This window comes from Lepidochelys kempii, chromosome 1 (assembly GCF_965140285.1).
Source record: "Lepidochelys kempii isolate rLepKem1 chromosome 1, rLepKem1.hap1, whole genome shotgun sequence".
Classification (NCBI taxonomy): Eukaryota; Metazoa; Chordata; order Testudines; family Cheloniidae; genus Lepidochelys; species Lepidochelys kempii.
In genome coordinates, this window is record NC_136380.1 from 312,313,027 (window position 1) to 312,328,438 (window position 15,412).

Consider the following 15,412-nt stretch of genomic DNA (forward strand, 5'->3'; position numbering starts at 1 on the left):
ATATAATGAACAATAGGCTTGATTCTTTGTAGGAGTTCTCACTTTGGGAATCTTTGCCACCGTTTTGGCTGATCTCTGTTAGTTTTCTTCAAACAGATTGATTCTCTTAAGTGTGTGAAGGAAAGAACATTTGGGCAATATGATCTTTGCTATTCTTCTGTAATTATCTTGTATCGGGTTTTGTGGTTTTTTTCAGGCTCTAGTGGGGTTTTTTGCAGATCCCTCTGTGGGAAGTTACATCAAAGGATACTATTACTTCATCTACTTCAATACATAATTATTGGATATACTGTGAAAAAGTCCCTGGAGCTTCTCACTGTGATTAGATTGCCCTTATTATACAGTTTCGGTAATAGAGACAAAAATAAATAACTTTGGAGGAGAGACACTTACTGGCAGTAGGTGGCCCTGATTGTGCAGTTTTTGAAGCATAGAGAAACATCCAGGATACAATGGGATCACTCTTTATGTGCTGCAGTAGGCACAATGGTTTTAATTTCCCTTTCTAGCTAGCACAGTATGTTCAGAGCTGATTGTATACATAATTTATTCAAGTGGCTAAAGGCTTCCATTTGGCAATCTGCTGCACGAATTACCCCATCAACACTTTTCCCATCTTGCTCACTATTCTTTGGGGCCCAGTCCTGGGTGTTGAGAGCATTAAACACCTGCCTGACTTGTCCTTGTGGCAGAAATAGGATCCATGCAGCAGGAGGGAAACATCACAAATATCAAACAGAAACAAACAAATAAAAAAAACCCCACTACTCATTTCCAGGGCTTGAGGTTTATATTGAGAATTCTTCTAGAATCAAAAGGGCACACAAATCTTCAGCTGTCTCTCATCATGTTTCCTGAATACAGCTTTAATCCTCAACCATAAAGCTATATAAAAAAGGCAGCTCTCCTACCTCTAGAACTCCCTGTCATGGCTCATAAATACCAAACACCCATCTCTCCTTCTTCTGAGAGCAACCCAGCACCTTCTTTTCAGGTTCTGAGCCTAACTAAGCTAAGCTGTGCCTAATCCCTGCAATTCAAGGAAACATTCCAGGTAGGACATTTTGCTGGGAGTTAACCCCAAAAATCAATGCTGTTGTTTGACTCAGCATGATCTTCTCCTACAGGTACTATGGGGTAGGCAAGCCATTCACCTAGTTTTAAATCAGACAGGCTTCTTTTTGGGTGATTTATCTGCAATCCAGTACTCAGAGGAGGGATGCAATTTTGAAGAGTGTGCTGCTCAGCCCCACACTGGCATGATTTTGCATGTACTGTGCATGTGAGTTCACGCCAGCAGGAGCCGAGCGGCACACTCTTCAAAATGGCATTCTCCATGCGGCTTGACGTCACGCACATGGTGTGAACAAGGTCACAGCAGTAGGGGAAGGCCCACACCATTGCTGGAAGTACTGGAATGTCAGGTATTCTGGGAATGTGTGAGTGGCCACCCTAACAAACTATGGGAGTTAGGTGCATCAGAGCTGTGGGACATAGTCGGGGAGCACTGATGACCTGTACCTCATTCACGCTAAATGGGGTGTGCAGGTTGTTTTTTTTAATTTATTGTCAATATTTTTTGTTGAGTGCATTGCAGGGGATCTGTTTCATTTGCAAAGAGTGAAGCTGAACACAGGTTAAGTTAAACAAGTGGAAATTTATTAAACTCTGTGAACTGGTCTCTCCATGTGGCTATATTACTTCCAATCTAATTACCTCCTTTTTCAGTTCCCCTGACGTCTGGTCAGTAACAGAACTCCAGAGAACCTGGGGCCTCTGATTCCATGATCATGAAACAGGATCCCATAACCATTGACCTAGAACCCTATGGCAGCTGTAAGTATAAGCCCTCCCCCAGAGAATTCTTCCATTGCAGTGCTGACTGTATACCAAGTGCAAAGCCAACTTCACCAGCACTGTGCAGCCAACACTGCAGTCACAAGTGAAGGGGGTTTTCTGGGGTAGGCAGAGGCAGGGAAGCCAACAAGTCTTGACCAATGGCCAGTGCAGTCTCCCACCCTGATTACTCTACACCATTACCAAGCTGCGTGGGGCCATTATCACAAGGACAGCCCTCAGGCAAGGGTTAAAGCAAACGGCAATTGTGACCCTAACAACATCCCCATGGAAGAGACTATGGAGGCTCAGTGATATCTGGTAGTAAGTTTCAGCTGGCCTGACCCAGTTCAGTGTACCCCCACTGGTTAATGTATCTAAAAGGCATAATGTAAGATATCAATAGAAAACAAATAACATACTGATCATTAATATTATTGCATGGTGTATGTATGGAGGATAAATTAAAAATTACAAACGTTTTGGGAATTGTGTTCTTAAAGTGTATCTGCCAGGCAAGGCTGAAGTTACTCCACCATAGACAAAGGAATGTGGTTCTGCCATTTGGAAGGCATTTCCCCAGTACACAAAGAGACAATGTGAATGCAAATTACATAGAAGGTAAACAGGACCATCAAGACGGCAGGGGGAGGAGATTGCAGGAAACAGATCAATCTGCATTTTAGCAAACATCAGCAGGGGAAGAAGCCAGCATGAAACTTCCTTCACCAAGAGACTCCATGTCAACTTCCTCAAACCTTGAATGAACTTTACTTTAAGGGCTAACGTTCAGAAGAATTCATCTAAGAGGTTCACTGGACAAAGCAAGAGGCAAATAACCCCAAGTTACCTTTCACCTAAGAAGACAAATGAACTGATCACTTTGGACTTTGTGGAAGTTTCTAACCAAATGGATGGTCAGCCATCTTGCTGGAAGGTGGATTGGTAAGGAAACTACCTTGAACAAAGTCTGTAGCTTGTTGTGTTAAGTCTTAGCTTCTGGAAAGCATTTTTCACATTTGCTTGTAGCAATTCCTAACTGTATCCTTTATACATGAACTCACTTAAAAGCCTATCTCCATTTCATTAATAAACTTGTTTTACTTTTAATCTAAACCAGCCCAATGCTGTGTTGGATTTGAAGTGAATGTTAAATCCAGTTAACGTGGCAAGCTGCTGGGTATTGTATCTTCAAAGGAACAAACAAACCTTAATATCTCTCTGGATGGCCCAGGAGAGGGCTGGACATTGTGGAACACATGGTTTTGAGACAATTCTGTACTGGGATGACTCCTGTTTAAGGTAACTGGGTGATAGAGATTAGAGTGGGGCTGTTGTGTTGTAGGCAGGCTGCTGGGATCAGAGCGCTGAACCAAGCCTGCATAGCACACAGACACTCAGGACACTGCATGCTTGTCTGCTGGCTGGAAGCATCCAGACAAGAGAACCCCAGCAGCAAAGCATCTTGAGACACAACCTCTTACTGGTCTGGATTGCACCCCAGAACATGACAGTAGTGAAGGGAGAGAATTCTCCTTTCTCTGCTAAAAGCAGATGGGAGCTTCCCCTTCTCTCCCTGCCTTAGATAAGCAGTGCTCCTACATAGCTCACAACACCCCCCAGTTGGTTAGTTCAGTGAGAGGTCCCCAGCCTGCTTCCATTTACTTTGATCATTGCCCAAAGGGTATTTTAAACTTCTCCCTCCTCCCACCAGTGCTCATTGAGGAGATGCAAACTGCCTCCCTTCCATCTCTGTGTTACTTGGTGCCTGTGCAGGGGTAAATCTGGCTCCTAGAGTCCTGATGCTTTTAAGAAGTTCTCTAAGGGCTAGAGAAAATCTTGCTCCCTTCAGCAACATGATAGACCCCTTATCTAGCTTTGCTGTTTTTGAGCTACTTTCAGCACCTCACCTACAGCTGGCTTGAGCTTCTTCCAGCATGTCTGTGACAAGTGCTTTCTCCACTCATTGTTAAATCAGGGTGGAAGATGATTTAGGAGTCAGTATGAGACATCAAGACACAGCACAATATTTTATGTGGGGTGTTTGTCTGAATGAAAGATGTACTTAATGGGTTGAGAACTTGCTGTCCTCTCTCTCTCTAAATACTAGTATAAATAAAAATACAGTGAATGGCGATGTGATTTGCAGGAAATTTGTAACAGTGTGTCTTTTATTTGTATTGTGACAATGGCAAAGGCCCAAATTAGGAGTGGGTCACCAGTGTGCTAGGCACTTTACAAGCACCTAGCAGGATGCGATCCTTGACTATGCTCAACCCATGTGAAATATACAGGAAAGATGTGGAGGCTGCATGTACTGTCACTAAATGTGCAATTATCCAAAGCAAGAGTGAACTTTGCTATTTTTCATTTATTGTTATTAATTATTTGCATTTCAGTGGAATCTAGTGGACCAACCAAGATCAGGCCCACTATACTAGGTACTTACAAGTGAGGCAGCATGGTTCTAGTGAACAGAACATTGGAACGGAACTCAGGAGACCAGTATTCTATTCTCTGCTTTGCCACTGGCAGGCTGGGTGACCTTGGGCAAGTCACTTCACCGTTTTGTGCCTGTTTCTTCATCTGTAAAATGGGGATAATGATACTGACATTCTTTGTGAAGAGCTTTTGAGATCTACTGATGAAAGGTATTATTATTATATTACAATCACATAGCAAGAGACAGTCCTGTGCAGAGGAGTTTGCAATATAAATTGACAAAAGGGAGGAAGAAGGGGAGAGAAAACAGAGGCACAGATTGTTCACAAAAATAAAGTCACAAGAATTTTTTTATACTGCAAAAAATGTTCCCACCCATTTTCCCTGCAAACAAAAGTGTCTGAAACAGTTTTAATCAAACTTTCCATAAAGCTCGGAAACAGAGCCTAATCATTTTCAGCATCAAAAGTGAAAACTACAGAAAGTTGAGTGAATTATAGAGATTTGCAACCTTAACAACTGTAGTTCTTACTTCTCCTGTTATAATATAGTGCAAACATAATATTTTTGAGATGGGCCTAAGACCAACCCCCACAATCACAATAACCCTGAACTTCTGGAGGCCCTGGAGTCCCAAAATGAACCCAGGTCCAAATTTCATTGCTGCTTATGGTTCTAAAACTTATTGAACCAAAAATCAAGCTAGATCTGAACACGTTAAAAACTCTGAAGTTTGGGGAAATTCACATGTGTAGCAGTGAAATCTATAACAAACTCAAGGATATTTTTGAATTATTATTTTACAGGAAAATTATGCAGAAAGACAGTCCCACACTTTTAGGCAATAGGTGTGACAGATTCTTTCAGAGGTCATTGTGCAAATGGCTCAAGGGCTATTGTACTTGTATATGCACACACTTATTGGGTTTGTCATTCCACTAAGCTGAATCAGTGGGGGAAAATAAGTAACCAACCACAAAACCACATTCTAAGGAAAGTGAAAGATCAACATAAAAATGGTAGTAACAAAGGACTCAGACAACTGACATGTTGAAGTGTTCGATCCTGCACTATGAGGGTGCACAGGGTAGTATGTACAAGCTCAAGGTGCTAAAATGGACAAGGAGCAGAGGGGAATGCACTCCTATATTAATGCCAGACCTCCTGCACTCATGTATTAATGACAGCCCTCTTGCGCAGCCTCAAAACTACTCCTGCTAAGTAGGAGGAGGAAGGCCTAGGAGGTGAGCACATAGGTATGTGCTATATTTATATACTGAAGACCTCACTTTAGTCCATATCTTTTCAGACAGGCTTACCCACCGCAAGCATTCTGCCCATTTTTTTTCTTACCCTATATTTGATAGTGAGGGGCTTGAGACTACTATGCATCAGGCAGGACTATTCCTAGAGCAAAATTTTCACGTGGCCACTGATTTTTGCCTTCATCTCTTCTGAGGTTGCTAGCTAGAGATTCCTTGGGACTTAATTTGAAGAGTACTGAATTGAAGTGTATGGGAGTAATTGGTGCTCAGCACCTCTGAATATCAGACCTAACATGTGTCTATTTGGGCACCCCAAAATTAGTGGCTATTTAGAATATTTGGGCTGTAGTGCTTAACTTTACTCATGCCCATGGGCAGTCTATGGTAATATGTGTGCTAGAGCAGCATATTCTGGCATTTCTTTCTGCACACTACCCAAAGACTGTCAGGGCGAAGTCCAAAGTGGATGTAGACTCTAATTCTGCAGTTACATACATTACTGACGTGTGCTGAAAGAAAGCAAAGAAAAGCAATATGTCTTACAGTCATTTGAGAGAGGATTGTGAAAGATATTTCATTTTTTTAAAAAAGCTAAACCACTAATTACTTTCTCAGACACAAATTGACAGAAAATTATTAAAGCCTAAACAACAAAATCTGATGGATCATCTGGGAAACAGTTTTCCTGGTTGGTTATTTATGTTATTACAGGATGAATAGTCAATAATTATTCTGAAACACACTTTTCATATGATTTGACAGAACATGCAATTAGTCAATAATGATGAAATAGCAATAAAATAGTTAGCAGTAGTGAAACAGCAATGCAATGAATGCCTTGTATTTGTATTTCTTGCAATAGGATAACAGTTTGCAAGTTTAAATATTTCATTTCCAGCTCTCAAATTTTAACCCTTAATTTGAAAGCATTTTTTAGCTATCAGCATTTCCAGATGCTTTAGAAGCCACAATCCTGCAATTGCATCTTCATGGATGTGATATTATTGGCGATCCACCCTCACACTGCTGTTTGCAGAAACAGGGTCTGATGTTTTAATGACAGCTTTAATCACTCTTGATTTGATGATTTCTTTTTTGAGTGTAGTAAAACTCTTTTGGGGTAGATTCTGGTACCTTCACAAATTGCATGAAAGAATTTGTGAAGAACTTTCGGAAAATGCCACAAGATCTTTAATGTCTGCCTATATATCCACCAGAGAGGAGCATTAGGAATCTCAATTTAACTTCTCATATGGCCTCTGACTATGTAGCATCCTATAGATCAGCAGTTTTCAACCTGCAATCAGCACAGAGCTGTGGCCCATGTAACAGCCTCAGGGCCATACAAGTAGAATATATATTATGTGAATGCAACCCACATAACACACAGAGAGCTGCATATGCGTCCCATGATGATAAATAGGTTGAGAACCACTGCTGTAGATGGATATTGCAGTGGCATCACTGGCAAAACTTGGAACGACCCTCTTGGGGATAGCATAGCCCTCCTTAGTAGATCTGTAACATTCCTCCAGGAAACAAAAATAATGAGAACAACCCTGCTTAAAAAACAATAAAATCAATGAAGTATTGTAATTCTTTCATGCAGTGTGTTCTGTTTAGCTTGTTTAAATGGAGCCCAGAGATAGGCACATTATAGGTTTATAGGACAGACAGAAGAAATTAAATCAAATGTCTTCAACGTGCTTGTTTTTCTATTCCTCACTGAAGGCTAAATATTTTTTTCAGAGGCATTGGTCTGGCCCAAGAGTATACCTAGCTAGGAGCTTGAACGGCCACAAAGTGAAAACAGTACATAGTATTGAAACCAAACAAAGACAGTCAATATAGACTCTTACTTTTCTTCGTCAAGGTTGCTAAAATATGTTGCCCTTTTATTTTAATTCAATAATCTTTACAATTCCTGACCAAAGGTTAGAGGTGAAGGTTATCAAATAACAAATTGCTATAACACAGCAATGTCACAAACTCCCTGTAGAATGCAACTCTAGACATTCGTCACCCAGGATCAATTTTTCATTAAGCTCTGTAAATGATTTTAAGCCTTTTCCTCTAAGTCTATGGAGGATTTTTTTTATTACTTACCAGAAGATGGAGCTCTTCTAATAAACCACATTTTCTGGATGACATTTGGAGAAAAATGCAAATAAATTAAATTTAAAAAATGAAACATTTTAAGAATTATTTCCTTTTGTTTTTGCCTAGAGCTTGACAAATATATCTCAAAGCAGGCAAAGTTTCTTTTTGGCTATTCTACATCTGAAAAATAGTTTTAACATATTACACCACCATTTCCAGATTAAATATCAGTTTTAATCTTATGCTTTTATCTCTCTTCTGCCTCCGACATTATCCTATTGTCCCCAAATGGGCCCTTGAGTTATATGCACTTTTTGCTCCCAGTTTGATCAGTATTGAACTGGAGTAACTGCATCATTGGAACCAACAGAGTTACACTACTGCCAAGATGGAGTAGTTTCATTGAAGTCAGAGTTACTGCTGTAAATGACAGCAGTATCTTGCCTACATTGTTTATAAAGAAAAGACCAGTTCTTCCTGTGCAGCATTAGCTAGTGCTCCTTTAGTGCAAACTGTCAACACAACAGAATACAAGCATGAAGTTTACATTTTAGGAATACATTATGTAGCTTAGAAAGGGTTTTAGAGAAGTTGATGTTATCATAAAAGTTTGAAAGTAATGTCATTATTCCACTTGAAAAATTAAATGACCTTTCCAGTGTCCTAGCAGCATATTCTGTCAATCCACTCTGATTGTAGTCAGTAGCTATCTGTACATAAAAATACATTAATGTGTGTGATCATCTATATTTCTCACTGAACATGTGAATCACATTGGAAGGGTTTGAAAGTTATTTAAACCTGAACATTAGATTAAAAAATAAATAAAAACAAAACCATTTTTTATAACTCTTATCCTGGAAAAAAGTCATAGATGAGTTTGGTTTTCCATGGGGATTAATGAAAAGGATAGCATTTGTATTTTTTCTGTATTTTATTTCAGTATAAATCAAAATATAAAAATTTCTACTCTGAGGATTGCATTACACACCATTTAATAGTCATAGCACCAGTTTATATTTTCAGCTTTGTATTATTCCTCGACTGTCCTTAGAGGGTTTTTCAGAACTTTACTCTTCACCATATGTGAACATCCACATTTCCCCAGTCCACCAATCCACATTTAATTATACTTTATTGAAAGCTGTACAGTAGTTATAGGTTTGAACTTTTCTTTTGCCGCGGTCTTCTGTTGTCCTAAAAATATCACACATCTTTAAAGACTTGAAGGTAATTTATTGAGAACTGGAGAAATGACACATACTGCATTGTCTATACTCAAATATATTTTCAGAACCATTTTCTTACATTTCCTTGGCTTTAGGTCACTTGTGTTTTCAGAGTAGAAATGGGAGCATTGGACTCACGGTTTATACTTATTTGATAGTAAATGTGTCTATGGACACATGCCAGAGAGTTCATCAGGAATTTAGGTGCTGTATTTTCATAAATGATGATGATACATAATGTTGACAGGTAGAGTGGGTATATTACTACTTAAGGCCTTTATTACTTATGGCTTTCATATTTGTGCTGATGCATCGTCTTGTGGTGTCTTAAAACTACATTGCATCAATCTTCTTGCAGTTACACAGTATTATTTATTGTGTTGTGTACTTGACGCTTTTTTGTCAATGGTGTTTTAAGTCTTACCGGGAAGAGGTTAAGATCAGAATTTCTGAAGTCTAAGCCCTGATGCAAGCACCTTGTCCCCCAACTCCAGACTAGAAGTATCTTACAGTATGATTAGCAGATGGAGGGAATAATAGACATGAGATTGTGTGCTGGGAAATATAACACAAGCAGGAGTTAGATAAAAACAAAGTACTCTTACTGGAAGGCTGCAATATAACACAACTTTATTTCTTAGAATTCAGAACACACAAGAACCCGCAAACACAGGGAGAAACAAAGAAGGTTGCTCCCTAAAACAGAGAGGCACATCTCACTCCACCTAAGCTGATGTCTGTTTTCAGATTGATTGTTGCTAGTTCTAGATAACATGCTTCTCTACAGAGCCCCCAAGCCTGCAAACATGACCAGGAAAACCCCCTGAAATGTGAAGTGACAGCCTACAGTTTTAACAGAGAGTTTTCAATACACCACAGATTGTCAATATGAAGACTGGCTATTACAATGTTTGTGGCATTCCTTTTTACAGTTCTCCCACTTCTCTTCAGGAATGCTGCTATTACCTTGCGTAAAAATAAATGCAAAGTAACCAGCAAAATTCTCGTTTACTATTATTTTTGATCTTACGTCAAGGGAGATCAACTTGAACTCTACTTAACTTCAGAAAATTGAGTTAAATACAGTTTAGGGTACTACAAATGCTGAAGCCACATCTGACAATTGTTATGGTTTTCCCCATACACATTTTCTTATTTTTAAGCATGTTTTTTCTCAACAAATGATGTGTTAAGGACCCACGTGGACAAAAAAGTAAACTCACTACTTGGCAATGTAGGGGAAACAGTGAGAATGTTCTACAAATGTGCAAAATCAGCTAATGGGGATGAGGGTGGACATGGGAAACAAGTTTTTTCTGAGGCCTTGTCTACCACATAAATTTTACCACTTTAACTATACAGGTATTTAAAGTGGCACAATTCCCCCTCCCCTCTCCCCGTGACCCCAAGTGAGGATACAGTTATACCAGTATAAAGGTGTTTGTCCTGGTACAGCTATTCCTGTACAGGAAGGTAAATAAGCTATACAGGTACAAGGAACTTTTATTCTGAAATAGCTGTGGACACAGTTGAGATTGTACCAGTATAAATATTTCATTTAAAAAAAAAAGGGATCAGAAGCCCAGTCTACCTGGAGTTAGCATGTAATGCTCTCATGAGAGACCAAGTGTTGTCATAGTAGGATCCTGTGCCTCTGTAGATTGTCAGTTTTTCCATGAGGGTGTTGTTGATTAGGTCAGTTAGCCAATCAAAGAATGAGGGGGCAATAGTAGATTTCCATTTTTGTAAAATGACCCTTTTGGCTACTCTGTGTGCTGCAGCAATCAATTTCCTTGCATTACTTGATCAGGGTACATCATCTACTATGCCAAAAACCCAGAGGATTGATGTAGGCTAACCATACACATTAATCTTGGTCCTACATTCATTTTAATAGCTTCTACCTTTCCCAATAAAGATATAGGTAGAGACCACCATTTCTCTATTGTCTTTTGTCAATTCTCTGACACCCATATTTGCAGATACCAACTCTGATAAATTATAGCATATCTTGATGCCTAAGTAGGTTCTCTTTTTGCATGAATGAAAGGAGAATGATAGATATTTCATATCCATTTAAAATACAATCACTTAAGCCTTGTTTCAGTTTATCTGAAATCTGGATATCTCAAAATAGTTTACTGTAGATAGCAGCAGTGGAATGAAAGAGGATGGATTTTTGAGCGTGAGCAGAATATCATCAGTGTACAGACTAATCTTGAACCATCTTGGATGGTAATTCCTTCAGTGGAGGGTATCTGTCTGATGTATGCTGCTAATGGTCCCATAGCTATATCAAATGGTAGAGGCAATAGAGGCCCCCCGATGCATTCCTGGATTTAACTGAGAAGTGGAAGAGAGAACACCTTTTGTTTGTAGGTATGGCCATTCCACTTGATCAAAGGCCTTTTCAGCATCTAACAATAAGATACCAGCTGAAGCATCAGTTGTTTGTGCCTGGCAAACGAATTGGAATATCTTCCAAGTATTATCTCCTGCTAATCTGCCATGAATAAAACCCACCTGATACACGTGAATGATTGACGGTGGAATGTACTGTAAGTATGAAGTGAGAATCTTTGTCAGAATTTTATAATCTGTGTACAACAGAGAGAAGAGTCAGTAACTGCCACAATGAAGACCATCCTTGTCTTTTTTTAGAATTAGGGTAATTATGGTCATCCTTGTGTCTCTTGACGTTATTGCTGTTGTAAATATTTATTATAGACTTCTGACAATATTGGTACTAACTGATTGATAAATGTCTTAGAAAATTCTGCTGGAAAGCCATCAAACTCAGGCACTTTGCCTGAGCTAAGTAAGCCAATTGCCTGCTTAACTTCTAGGAGAAAGATCTTCCTCCATATAATCAGTTTGAGGTAGCAACAATATATTTCGGGGTACTCCCTCCACGAATGTGTCAAATAGAATGAAATTGAACTCACCATGAGATGTATAATCGGACTCATAAACGTCAGGACGGCTGTCCTGTAGCAATGTGGATATAGTGTTATTGGATGATGCCATTTTAGTTTTTGTTGCTAGGAGTTTGCCTGCTTTACTCCTCATTCATATGCCTCCATTTAGCTTTCTTAAGCATGAATTCAATCTGGGTGGACATACTTTCACAGTATGTGTATTTTGAGGAGTGCAGTGGCTCATTATTCTGAGAGTCTTCGTTATGGTTTTTTTCCCCTTGAAATTTGCTACCTCCTCTGCCAAAGAATTAGGTAATTCATTTCTTTCTTCTTTTCAGAGGCAAATTTTATGCATTCTCTCTTTAAGGTAGCCTTCAGTGCTTCCCATAAAGTTGTAATAGAAAAGACAATATTTGTATTTTCTTTCAAGAAGTTGGTTATGAATGTTTAAATCACTTGAAGAAATTTAGGTTCTCTAGGTAGAAGTGTGTTTAATTCCCATCTCAAGGATCTTTTAGCACTGTGACCAGTATTTGTGTGAGGAGAAATTGGAGTATGATCAGAGATGATACTATGGACTTCTACCTGTGGACATGCAGAAGCTAGCACCTTAGATATCATAACAAAATCTAATCTGGAATAGGAGGCATGAACCATGGGGAACAACGTATAGTCATATTTTGTAGGATGCGTCAGTCTCCAAATATCTATTAGTTCAATATCCTTGAGTAGGGATAATGGATAGTTTGCAAAGGCCTGATATTTTCACCTAGAATATTGAGATTTGTTTATGATATCATCCATGACAGCATTCCGATCCCCTCCTAGTACCACTGGGACATCAGCACTGTTGAAATAATGTCAAAAGAAAAGGAGTACTTGTGGCACCTTAGAGACTAACGAATTTATTTGAGCATAAGCTTTCGTGAGCTACGGCTCACTTCATCGGATGCATACTGTGGAAACTGCAGAAGACATTATATACACAGAGACCATGAAACAATACCTCCTCCCACCCCACTCTCCTGCTGGTAATAGCTTATCTAAAGTGATCACTCTCCTTACAATGTGTATGATAATCAAGGTGGGCCATTTCCAGCACAAATCCAGGTTTTCTCACCCTCCGCCCCCCCCCCCCCCACACAAACTCACTCGCCAGCTGGTAATAGCCCATCCAAAGTGACCACTCTCTTTACAATGTGTATGATAATCAAGGTGGGCCATTTCCAGCACAAATCCAGGTTTTCTCACCCCCCACCCCTTTCCAAACTCACTCTTTGTGAGTGGATTTGTGCTGGAAATGGCCCACCTTGATTATCATACACATTGTAAGGAGAATGATCACTTTAGATAAGCTATTACCAGCAGGAGAGTGGGGTCGGAGGAGGTATTGTTTCATGGTCTCTGTGTATATAATGTCTTCTGCAGTTTCCACAGTATGCATCCGATGAAGTGAGCTGTAGCTCACGAAAGCTTATGCTCAAATAAATTGGTTAGTCTCTAAGGTGCCACAAGTACTCCTTTTCTTTTTGCGAATACAGACTAACACGGCTGTTACTCTGAAATAATGTCAGTTATTTCAGTGGTAAAAGTTGCATTGCCCCCACTAGGATTTCATGTACTCCCCCAAATTAATCTCTCAGTGTTGAAAATGCTTTCAATTATTATGTATCTGCCCCCTGGATCTGACCACAACTGAATAGATTGAAAAATTAGGCTCTTGTGTATAAGTATTGCTACTCTCCTGCTTCTGGAGTTGAAAGAGTAGTGATACAAAGAAAATTTAAAATCCTTATACTTGAGTTCCTTTTTGCCTAGCAGCTGACATCAGCTTAACTTTGTCATTAAACCTGGGTAATTTTAAAATGATGGGCCTGGGGTTATTATTTTTCTCTCTCTTTCTGGCCCCTGCCACTCAATGAGCCCTTTCAGTCTCCAGGGGAGGGAATCCAGGATCCAATCCCAGTACCTCAGATTGTGTATTCTTGAGAAATCTAATCATGTGTTTTCCTTCCAGCTCTTCAGGGACCCTCAGTTACTGCAAATTATTCCTGCGCACTCTGTGTTCAAGATCTTCTTTCTCCTCAAGACTGGTTAGTCTTTGCCTTAAGGAAGCATTCTTTATTTTAACCTCCTTCAGTTCCAAGGCAGTTTTTCATAGTTCATTATGTAAATAGGTCAAACGAGCTTTGACTTAATCGTAGAATATCAGAGTTGAAGGGACCTCAGAAGGTCATCTAGTCCAACCCCCTGCTCAAAGCAGGGCCAATCCCCAATTTTTGCCCCACATCCCTAAATGGCCCCCTCAAGGATTGAGCTTACAACCCTGGGTTTAGCAGGCCAATGCTCAAACCACTGAGCTATTCTTCTCCCATATCTTTAGAGAGCTCATGCATATCTTGAGATAAAGATCAAATTTAGTAGTTAGAAAGTCCTTCATAGCTGAAAAGTCCTGTGTGAGAGATTACTGGGTTTCCTCAGCCTTCTCTTTCTTTAGAAAAGGAGTACTTGTGGCACCTTAGCGACTAACACGGCTGCTACTCTGAAGTCTTTCTTTGGAGACTCAGGCTTGGATCATTCTGCATTTCTATTTTCCCCAGCAGCATACAAAATAACCCAAGAATAAGAGTCTCCTTAGTCTAATTACAGGTTTCAGACTAGCAGCCATGTTAGTCTGTATTCGCAAAAAGAAAAGGAGTACTTGTGGCACCTTAGAGACTAACAAATTTATTTGAGCATAAGCTTTCGTGAGCTACAGCTCACTTCATCGGATGCATTCAGTGGAAAATACAGTGGGGAGATTTATATACATAGAGAACATGAAACAATGGGTGTTACCATACACACTGTAACGAGAGTGATCACTTAAGGTGAGCTATTACCAGCAGGAGAGCAGGGGGGAAAAAACCTTTTGTAGTGACAATCAAGGTGGGCCATTTCCAGCAGTTGACAAGAACGTCTGAGGAACAGTGGGGAATGGAGCGGGGGAATAAACATGGGGAAATAGTTCACTTTGTATCATGACCCATCCACTCCCAGTCTCTATTCAAGCCTAAATTAATTGTATCCAGTTTGCAAATTAATTCCAATTCAGCAGTCTCTCGTTGGAGTCTGTTTTTGAAGTTTTTTTGTTGAAGAGTTGCAACTTTTAGGTCTGTAATCAAGTGACCAGAGAGATTGAAGTGTTCTCCGACTGGTTTTTGAATGTTATAATTCTTGACGTCTGATTTGTGTCGATTTATTCTTTTACGTAGAGACTGTCCAGTTTGACCAATCTACATGGCAGAGGGGCATTGCTGGCACATGATGGCATATATCACATTGGTAGATGTGCAGGTGATTAGTAAATTTCTGACAGAAAGTGACAGTTTGGATACTTGTGAGCTCTTAACTGATGAGGAATTACTGTATGGGTTGAGGAAACCAGGAATCAGACATTCTTCTTGGTCATGTGATCCCCCTCTCTCTCCTGAGAGGCAGGAATTCTTTAACTTAGCTGATTTAAATTTATAACTTCCCCTAATTTGGTATCCTAAGCATCCTATTTTTTCCTTTTTCCTCCCCCAAATGAACTCTCAGAAGATTTGCAGAGTTAGAATTGGATTGATTTTTGTGATTTCTT